The sequence below is a fragment of the Galeopterus variegatus genome, unplaced genomic scaffold (assembly GCF_000696425.1).
Source record: "Galeopterus variegatus unplaced genomic scaffold, G_variegatus-3.0.2 Scaffold568, whole genome shotgun sequence".
Lineage (NCBI taxonomy): Eukaryota > Metazoa > Chordata > Mammalia > Dermoptera > Cynocephalidae > Galeopterus > Galeopterus variegatus.
The window spans coordinates 183,974-195,602 of record NW_007726679.1 but is presented as its reverse complement, the minus strand read 5'-3'; positions in this window follow the sequence as shown (position 1 = coordinate 195,602).

The following is an 11,629-nucleotide window of genomic DNA, read 5'->3' as shown; positions in this document are numbered from 1 at the left end:
ATGACAAAGAGAAGATTAAAATAACCTCATAAGTTTGGGAGGAAAAAAAGAAAAAAAAACCTTCATGGTTAAAAGAAGAAATCACAATGGAAATTTAAAAATACTTAAAACTGAAAAATAATTAAAAAAGTAAAATTGTATTGCAAGGAAAATTTAATGCCTCATAAATTTCTCTATATAAAAAAAGAAGGAAGGCTGAAAATTAATAACTTTGAATAAGAAGAGCAGAATAAACTCAAGGAAAGTAGTGGCAAGAATGTTAAAAATAGGAACAGATATTAATAAAAATAAAGGAAAAGTTTGGTAAATTTTATTACATTAAATTTAATAAATTCTATTAAATGAAAAACACCATAGAGTGAAAAAAACAAAAACAAAAAAACAAACAACCCCCCCCCCCACATACTGGAAATGGCATTTATAGCATATATTATCAGTAAAGGAACTGTATTCAGAACACAAAGAATTCCTACCAGTCAATAAAACAATCCAATGAAAAAATGGCAAAAGAAATAAACAAACATTTTACAGACGAGGAAACTTGCACTGGTGAAAACATATGAGAAGGTGCTCCACTTTATTAATAGTTAGCTAATTGCAAATTAAATCTCAAATAAATTTTCAGTTGACATCCACAAGAATGGCAAACTTTTAACATATGACAAACCTAAGTGTTGACAAAGATGTAGAGTAATGAGAACTCTTATACACTGTTGGTGGGAGTGTAAATTGAGACAACTATTTTGGTAAATAACTTGGCATTATCTAGTAATTTTGGATATGCATATGTCATACAATCAATCAATTCATTTTTAGACATTCCTTAAATCAACCGATGGCACATAGGTACCAGTAGATGTGTATAAGAATGTCCATGCAACACTTTAAAAATAGACTTTATTTTTTACAGCGGTTTTAGGTACACAGCAAAATTAAGCAGAAAGTACAGTTTCCATGTATTCCCTGCCCCCACACAACCACAGCCTCCCCCACTGTTAACATTCTACACCACAGGGGTATGTCTGTTATAATAGACGAACCCACACTTAAAACATCATTATCACTCAAAGTCCTTAGTTTACATTAGTGTTCATTGTTGGTGTTGTACATTCTATTGATTTTGGGAAATGTATAGTGACATGTATCCACTATTGTGGTATCACACAGGATAGTTACACTGCCCTAAAAGTCCTCTGTGTTCCACCTGTTCATCCATCCTTCCCCCCAAATCCATGTCAACCACTGATCTTTTTACTGTCTCCATAGTTTTGCCTTTTCCAATCCAAAATGTCATATAGTTGAAATCACATCGTATGTAAACTTCTTAGATCGGTGTCTTTCACTTAAGTATGCATATAAGCTTTCTCCATGCCTTTTCATGGAGAATGGCTTGATAGCTCATTTCTTTTTGTGCTGAATAATATTCCATTGTTTGGGTGTACCATAGTTTATTTATCCATTCACCTTCTGAAGAACATCTTTGTTATTTTCAAATTTTGGAAATTATGAATAAAGCCACTATAAACATCCTTGTTCAGGTTTTTGTGTGGACATAAGATTCAACACATTTAGATAAATACCAGGGAGCATGATTGTTGATCATATGGTAAGAGTATGTTTAGTTTTGTGAGAAACTACCAAATTGTCTTCCAAAGTGGTTGTACCATTTTGGATCCCCACCAGCAACACATGAAATTTCCTGTTGCTCCACATCTTTGCAAGCATTTGGTTTGTCAGTATTCTGGATTTTGGCCATTCTGATAGGGGTGTAGTTATATCTCATTGTTGTTTTAATTTTTAATTCCCTGGTAACATATGATGTTGAACATCTTTTCACGTGCTTGTTTGCCATATGTATATCTTCTTTAGTGAGGTGTCTGTTCAGGTCCTTTGCCCATTTTTAAATCAGGTTGTTCATTTCCTTATTGTTGAATTTTAAAATATAGAAAGAAAACTGATACTACCTTTATATTTTGTATATTTTGAATAACAGTTCTTTATCAGATGTGTCTTTTGCAGGTATTTTCTCCTGGCCTGGGCTTGTCTTCTCATTCTCTTGACAGTGTCTTTACATTTTAATAAAGTACAACTTATCAATTTTGTTTTTTCATGGATCATGTCTTTGGTCTTGTATCAAAAATGTCATTGCCATATCCAAGGTCATCTACATTTTCTCCTATGTTATCTTCTAGGAGTTTTATAGCTTTGAGTTTTGCATTTAGGTCTATAATTCATTTTGAGTTAATTTTTATGAAGAGTGTAAAGTCCATATCTAGATTCAGTTTTTTGTTTTTGTTTTTGCACTTGGAAGTCCAGTTGTTCTAGCACTATTTGTTGAAAAGACTGTCTTCACTCCATTGTATTGCCTTTGCTCCTTATCAAAGATCAGTTGAATATATTTATGTGAATCTATTTCTGTGCTCGCTATTCTGTTCCATTAATCTGTTTCTCTATTCTTTTTCCAGTAACCACACTGTCTTGATTACAGCAGCTTTACAATAAGTTTTGAAGTCAGAGAGTGTCAGTTCTCTTACTTTGTTCTTCAATATTGAGTTGGCTCTTCTGAGCCTTTGTCTCTCTATATAAACTTTATAATCAGTCTGTTAATATCCACAAAATGACTTGCTGGAATATATAAGATCTATTGAGTTGGGAAAAACTGACATCTTGACAATATTGAGTCTTATCCACGAACATAGACTATCTCTCCATTTATTTATTTCCTCTTATATTTCTTCCATCAGAGTTTTGTAGTTTTCCTCATAGAACTTGTATGTATTTTGTTAGATTTATACCCAAATATTTCATTTGGAGGGTTGCTAATGTAAATGGTAATGTGATTTTAATTTCAAATTCTATTTGTTCATTGCTGGTATATGTTAAAACAGTTGACTTTTGCATATGAACCTTGTAGCCTATAACCTTGCTATAATCACTGATTAGTTCTAGGATTTTTAAAATCAGTTCTTCCAGATTTTCTGCATAGACAATCATGTCATCTATGAACAAGGACAGTTTTATCTCTTCCTTCTCAATCTGTATACCATTTATTTCCTTTTCTTTTCTTACTGCATTAGCTAAGACTCCCAGTATGATATTGACAATCAGTGATGAGAGGGCACATCCTCGCCTGGTTCCTGATTTTAGCAAGAAATCTTGGGGTTTCTCATTAAGTATAATGTTAGCTATAGATTTTTGTAGTTATTTATCAAGTTGAGGCAGCTCTCTTTTACTTCTAGTTTGCTGAGAGTTTTTATTATGAAGGTTGTTGGGCTTCGTCAAATGACTTTCTACCTCTACTAATATGATTATGTGATTTTTCTTCTTTAGTGTGTTGATGTGATAGATTACATTAATTAAATTTTGAATGTTGAACCAGCCTTGCATATCTGTGATACATTTNTATTACATTAAATTTAATAAATTCTATTAAATGAAAAACACCATAGAGTGAAAAAAACAAATAATAATTTAAAAAAAACCTCCCCCAACACATACTGGAAATGGCATTTATAGCATACATTATCAGTAAAGGAACTGTATTCAGAACACAAAGAATTCCTACCAATCAATAAAACAATCCAATGAAAAAATGGCAAAAGAAATAAACATTTTATAGACGAGGAGACTTGCAATGGTGAAAACATATGAGAAGATGCTCCACTTTATTAATAATTAGCTAATTGCAAATTAAATCTCAAATAAATTTTCAGTTGACATCCACAAGAATGGCAAACTTTTAACACATGACAAACCTAAGTGTTGACAAAGATGTAGAGTAATGAGAACTCTTATACACTGTTGGTGGGAATGTAAATTGAGACAACTGTTTTGGTAAATAACTTGGCATTATCTAGTAATTTTGGATATGCATATGCCATACAATCAATCAATTCATTTTCTAGACATTCCTTAAATCAACCAATGGCACATATGTACCAGTAGATGTGTATAAGAATGTCCATGCAACGCTTTTTAAAAATAGACTTTATTTTTTACAGCAGTTTTAGGTGCACAGCAAAATTAAGCAGAAAGTAGAGTTTCCATGTATTCCCTGCCCCCGCACAACCACAGCCTCCCCCACTGTTAACATCCTACACCACAGGGGTATGTTTCTTATAATAGATGAACCCACAATTAAAACATCATTATCACCCAAAGTCCATAGTTTACATTAGTGTTCATTGTTGGTGTTGTACATTCTATTGATTTTGGGAAATGTATAGTGATATGTATCCACTATTGTAGTATCATACAGGATAGTTACACTGCCCTAAAAGTCCTCTGTGTTCCACCTGTTCATCCATCCTTCCCCCCAAATCCATGTCAACCACTGATCTTTTTACTGTCTCCATAGTTTTGCCTTTTCCAATCCAAAATGTCATATAGTTGAAATCACATCGTATGTAAATTTTTTAGATTGGTGTCTTTCACTTAAATATGCATATAAGCTTTCTCCATGCCTTTTCTTTGAGAATGGCTTGATAGTGCATTTCTTTTAGTGCTGAATAATATTCCATTGTTTGGGTGTACCACCGTTTATTTATCCATTCACCTTCTGAAGAACATCTTTGTTATTTTCAAATTTTGGAAATTATGAATAACGCCACTATAAACATCCTTGTTCAGGCTTTTGTGTGGACATAAGGTTCAACACATTTAGATAACCAGGGAGCATGATTGTTGATCATATGGTAAGAGTATGCTTAGTTTTGTGAGAAACTACCAAATTGTCTTCCAAAGTGGTTGTACCATTTTGGATCCCCACCAGCAACACATGAAATTTCCTGTTGCTCCACATCTTTGCAAGCATTTAGTGTTGTCAGTATTCTGGATTTTGGCCATTCTGATAGGGGTGTAGTTGTATCTCATTGTTGTTTTAATATTTAATTCCCTGGTAACATATGATGTTGAACATCTTTTCACGTGCTTATTTGCCATATATATATCTTCTTTAGTGAGGTGTCTGTTCAGGTCCTTTGCCCATTTTTAAATCAGGTTGTTCATTTCCTTATTGTTGAATTTTAAAATATACAAAGAGAACTGATACTACTCATTTCCTTATTGTTGAATTTTAAAATATAGAAAGAAAACTGATACTACCTTTATATTTTGTATATTTTGAATAACAGTTCTTTATCAGATGTGTCTTTTGCAGGTATTTTCTCCTGGCCTGGGCTTGTCTTCTCATTCTCTTGACAGTGTCTTTACATCTTAATAAAGTACAACTTATCAATTTTGTTTTTTCATGGATCATGTCTTTGGTCTTGTATCAAAAAAGTCATTGCCATATCCAAGGTCATCTACATTTTCTCCTATGTTATCTTCTAGGAGTTTTATAGCTTTGAGTTTTGCATTTAGGTCTATAATTCATTTTGAGTTAATTTTTATGAAGAGTGTAAAGTCCATATCTAGATTCAGTTTTTTGTTTTTGTTTTTGCCCATGGAAGTCCAGTTGTTCTAGCACTATTTGTTGAAAAGACTGTCTTCACTCCATTGTATTGCCTGTGCTCCTTATCAAAGATCAGTTGAATATATTTATGTGAATCTATTTCTGTGCTCTCTATTCTGTTCCATTAATCTGTTTCTCTATTCTTTTTCCAGTAACCACACTGTCTTGATTACAGCAGCTTTATAATAAGTCTTGAAGTCAGAGAGTGTCAGTTCTCTTACTTTGTTCTTCAATATTGAGTTGGCTCTTCTGAGCCTTTGTCTCTCTATATAAACTTTATAATCAGTCTGTTAATATCCACAAAATGACTTGCTGGAATATATAAGATCTATTGAGTTGGGAAAAACTGACATCTTGACAATATTGAGTCTTATCCACGAACATAGACTATCTCTCCATTTATTTATTTCCTCTTATATTTCTTCCATCAGAGTTTTGTAGTTTTCCTCATAGAACTTGTATATATTTTGTTAGATTTATACCCAAATATTTCATTTGGAGGGTTGCTAATGTAAATGGTAATGTGATTTTAATTTCAAATTCTATTTGTTCATTGCTGGTATATGTTAAAACAGTTGACTTTTGCATATGAACCTTGTAGCCTATAACCTTGCTATAATCACTGATTAGTTCTAGGATTTTTAAAATCAGTTCTTCCAGATTTTCTGCATAGACAATCATGTCATCTATGAACAAGGACAGTTTTATCTCTTCCTTCTCAATCTGTATACCATTTATTTCCTTTTCTTTTCTTACTGCATTAGCTAAGACTCCCAGTATGATATTGACAATCAGTGATGAGAGGGCACATCCTCGCCTGGTTCCTGATTTTAGCAAGAAATCTTGGGGTTTCTCATTAAGTATAATGTTAGCTATAGATTTTTGTAGTTATTTATCAAGTTGAGGCAGCTCTCTTTTACTTCTAGTTTGCTGAGAGTTTTTATTATGAAGGTTGTTGGGCTTCGTCAAATGATTTTCTATCTCTACTAATATGATTATGTGATTTTTCTTCTTTAGTGTGTTGATGCGATAGATTACATTAATTAAATTTTGAATGTTGAACCAGCCTTGCATATCTGTGATACATTTGGTTGTGGTGTGTAATTCTTTACACATTGTTGGATTTGAGTTGCAACATTTTGTTGTTGATTTTTGCATCCATGGTCATGAGAGATATTTGTGTGTAGTTTTCTTTTCTAGTAATGTTTTTGTTCAGTTTTGGTATTAGGGTAATGCTGGTCTCATAGAGTGAGTTAGGAAGTATTCCCTCTACTTCTATCTTTTGGAAGAGATTGTAAATAATTGGTATAATTTCTTTCTTGATTGTTTGGTAGAATCCATCAGTGAACCCATCTGGGCCTGTTGCTTTCTGTTTTGGAAAGTTATTAATAATTGATCCAATTTCTTTCATAGATATAGGCCTGCTCAGATTATCCATTTCTTCTTGAGTGAATTTTGGCAGATTATGTTTTTCAAGGAATTGCTCTATTTCATCTAAGTTTCCAAGTTTGTGAGCACAACATTGTTTTAATAATAAACATAACTTGAAACAACTCATATATCTATCTACATTAAAATACTAGAGCACAGCCTTGTAACACCAATGTCATGCATTCAGATCCCTGTACAAGTCAACTGTCCCCATTAAAAATTCCCCCCCAAAACAAACAAGCAAACAAAAATCAATAAAATAGATGGATAAATTGTGGTCTTGTAATCTAATGAGATACTACACAGCAATGAAAATATGTGACCAACACTTGTGTTTCTCAATTTTTTTTTATTATCATACACTTAAGAAGTTCTTTTAAATATTTTTTCCTAAGAATTTCCCTGGACAAAATTTTAATGCAACAAACTGTATATTTATAGACTGTATGTACATTTTTGCTGCATAAGTTAAGAGTTTTCAGCACTCTAAGAACAAATTTTCATCCCTTCAGGGAAATATCACCCCCACCATGAATGCATGATTCATTCATTGACGTGGACGAATCCTAAAAACATATATCAGGTTCAAAACAGGCAACACTAAACAATATGTTGTTTAGGGATACAAATATATGTGGTAAAATTCGTAAGAAAAACAAGCTAATGATGAATATAAATTTTTTTTTTTTTAAAAGATGACCGGTAAGGGGATCCTAACCCTTGACTTGGTGTTGTCGGCACCACGCTCTTCCAAGTGAGCTAACCAGCCATCCCTTTATAGGGATTTGAACTTGTGGCCTTGGTGTTATCAGCACCACACTCTCCCAAGAGAGCTATGGGCCTGCCCTGATAAATATAAAATTTCTTTAGTAGTTGCTTCTGCAGGATAAGTAGATAGAGGAATGAGTGAGTCATGCGGGAAGTTTCAAGTTGTTGGTAGTATTATCTTTCTTAAGCTGTTTGGTACATATGTATTTTATAAATTATTACTGCTATTTAAAATGTACATGCATGTTTTGCATGCATTCTATATGTTATCAAATAACTGCAATGTGATAAGTGCCACTGCACAAGTACATTTAAGTAGACGACACCAAGGAGAACATGATCAACTGCTTGCAAGATTCAGGAAGAGCTTCAGAGAGGAAGACACAAGTGAATATGATTTTGAAGGGTCTATGGGAGTTTACCAGATAGAAGCAGAGAAGAGCATTTATGAAGAAGGTTTAGACACATAAAATAGCTTGAACTTTAGAGGAACTATGAGGAATTCAATATGCTTTGGAGCATTAGAGTTGGGGAAAATGTGAGCTATTAATGCTTGATAAATGCAGAAAGATTAAAACTACAAACATAGGGACATCATTTCTGTAAGTTTCTTCATGATAAGTTTTATCTCATGCCTAAAGCAGAATAAAGTGGTCTGAATCTTCCTTGTAAATAAAACTACCAGCCCCACCTCAGCGCTTAGGGTTCTAATCCTTGGCTAAACAAGCTGTGAGTTCTGTACTGCTGTCTGTATCCACTCAGCCTTCTTCCCATTTGGCCTTGCAAAATCATTCTTTCTCAAAGTTCAAGATTTTTAATTCTTCTGGGCAAGCTTTCACTAATCAAAGCCTAAACAACCTTAAAAGCAAATGAGCATTTGGAGGCCCTGGGCACCATTCCATGCCTCTGGATCTACTGTTTTTATTTCTTAATACTCAAAAAGACTTCTTTGTTTAATTCTGAGCTTTCATAAGTGCTTTTTTCCCACTTTGAGTCTCTTTCCTCCCTTTTGGCTCTACTTTTTAGCTCACCACAATCCGTCTAACAAAATCCCACCTAAAAGAAGCTCATCTTTTTGAGGTCACAAGATTTGATTCTCTTTGTAAACACTCACTACACATGCCAGTCCCTCATCTCAGCTGCCACTTGTAGTTGCTTTACGTGTATATTTTCCAAGACAGAAAATACAGATGCAAATTGTATGTTAAGTGCAAAGAGTAATGCACTCCCGGTAAAGGATGATGGAATTTGAGAAGTAACCCTTGATGTACTATGTGGGGATACTTCATGGAAGTCATAGTCCATGGGTAAGCCCTCTTGTCCCCATCTGGTCGGTTTCCATTCTGGGAAACAAAAGCAGAGCACTAGAGAAAGAAGAAGGCTGGTCGTCCTACACTGCCAGAGTTGACAATGGATCATCAGCAAAATATAAGCTTTTGACATTTGCCTGGTGGCTTACCTGCAAAGAAAGAAAAGAGAAATGTTAGAGACAACACATCCTGGTACTGCCTGATCTCTCCAAGGGTTAAACGCATCCCATTTTGATCATACCTCTCTCATTTTCCTCTGTAGCAAGACTTAACTTTTTTACCTTTGATGGATAGCATTTTCATTCAAAGATTTTTCCATTGTTTTAAGTTAAAAGTAATTGGAATGCCTATGCTTAGCAAATCAATAAGAAAAAAAAAGTGTCTATCATGTAGATCTTTGTCTTCTCCTTAGAAAATAAGTAGCGTGTGTTGTACAAATTGCCAGCATTCAAAACATGCACCAGTTTTGTCTCTTTTCTGCCCATGATCAGAAAAAATCAAAGCGTCCCTAATGAATGCTCACGACCATATTCTCTTTTTAGATCTAGGTATTAGTTGTATCTTTGAAAGCGATTGATAGTTCTCTATATAACAAAACGATCTCTTCCCCTCCCCACCCAGAAAATCCTCAATTAAGTTTACTCTGATGCCTAAGAGGCTCCTGTGGTGTTGTCACCTCCTCCCCACACTTGCGGAAGTAGCTAACACTACTTGGACATACTACCTGGATATACTAATCATCCATAGCACAGGGTAGTATGTGGTCAAGCATAAGGTCAACATCAGAATTGACTTAGAATGGCCAGCCTGTAATCACTTGCATGTCCTATTTGAGTCTTGAAAATAAACAGTGTATCTCCCAAAGATCAGCTCAAGCTGGGTCACCTTGTTTTAATGTTTAAGTTCAAATGGTTTAAGCCCCCACATCACAAGTTAGTGGAAAACCATTAACAAATGACCCCTTCCCTGGTCCTCCTCTGGGGATTCTTAGGGGGCTTACATTTCTAGTCACTTTCACTCTTACTACGTTTAAATCCTCACTTTCACATCTCCTCTCTGGCAGTTGGGTTTTTCTTTCAGAATACTGTAGAGGTTAAGAGCACAGAATNGCTCCTGTGGTGTTGTCACCTCCTCCCCACACTTGCGGAAGTAGCTAACACTACTTGGACACACTACCTGGATATACTAATCATCCATAGCACAGGGTAGTATGTGGTCAAGCATAAGGTCAACATCAGAATTGACTTAGAATGACTAGCCTGTAATCACTTGCATGTCCTATTTGAGTCTTGAAAATAAACAGTGTATCTCCCAAAGATCAGCTCAAGCTGGGTCACGTTGTTTTAATGTTTAAGTTCAAATGGTTTAAGCCCCCACATCACAAGTTGGTGGAAAATCATTAACAAGTGACCCCTTCCCTGGTCCTCCTCTGGGGATTCTCAGGGGGCTTACATTTCTAGTCACTTTCACTCTTACTACGTTTAAATCCTCACTTTCACAGGTATCTCCTCTCTGGCAGTTGGGTTTTTCTTTCAGAATACTGTAGAGGTTAAGAGCACAGAATCTGGAGGCACTTGTAGCTGAGTAACTTTGGGCAATCTACTTATCTACTCTGCCTCAGTTTCCTCATCTGTAAAAATGGGCTAATAGAACACCTCCTCATAGGTTATTTTTGGCATTAAATGAACAGAAAGCACTTGGAAGTGTCTGGCACAGAGGGAAAGCTCTGTGAGTGTTAGCTTTCCGTCTCCCTGCCCCACACCTACCAAAAATGACACAGCACTTTCCCTCTGCTTCCCTGAAGCAGTAGAAGGGTTTCACTGAAGTCTGGGCAATATGGAGATGAGTGTTTACAGACTGATCGTCCAGTGATTATAATCCTTCCACTAGTCCTGCTGAGCACGAGCTCACTGGCTGTCTCCTCCTCTGGTCCTCCAGCTTCTCACCAGGGGGCTTGAGATGCTTCTCTCCAATGCCGTCCTCACCCCTCCTCTTCCTTCCTTCTTCTTGGCCCCCTCATGCCACCCACTCAGGACCCCCAGACCCTCCAAACCCCTCCCACTATTTTGCAGAATGGTTCCGCATGGCTCTTTGCCCAGATGTATCATTCAGGCCATCCTTCAGAAGTTTAGCATTTAGACCTAAGAGAACTTTCCAGGCATTTTCCTAAATAAAGGGCCATTTTAAGAAAGGAAGCATGCCACTTCTGTAGGGGCGGAAGCAGATGACAGAAGTTGTGATTTAAAAAAAAATCAAAACAATTTTTCTCTTTGTCATACTACTGATAAAAATCATAACTAATGCCTATAATAACTAATACCTAGAATGTGATTTGCAACCATCACAGCTGCTTCACATCTATGATTATCACGGTCCTGTGAAGTATTACACTTTCTGTGTCTCAGCTTCCTCATCTGAAAAATGGAGAAAATAATAGCAACTACTCCATTGGACCTTGTGAGAATTAAATGATATGATACTTGTAAAGCCACGAACACAGTGCTGGGCACTAAGTGCTTAATTAATGATAGCCATTGTTATTGCCATTCAGCAGATAATGGCACGGAAGCTGGGAGCTGTTGGGTCCCTTGCCCACAGTTACAGAGGAGAAAAGTGGGCAAGCCAAGATTGTAACCCAAGCTTCCTGCATCAGAGCTCATCTTCTTAC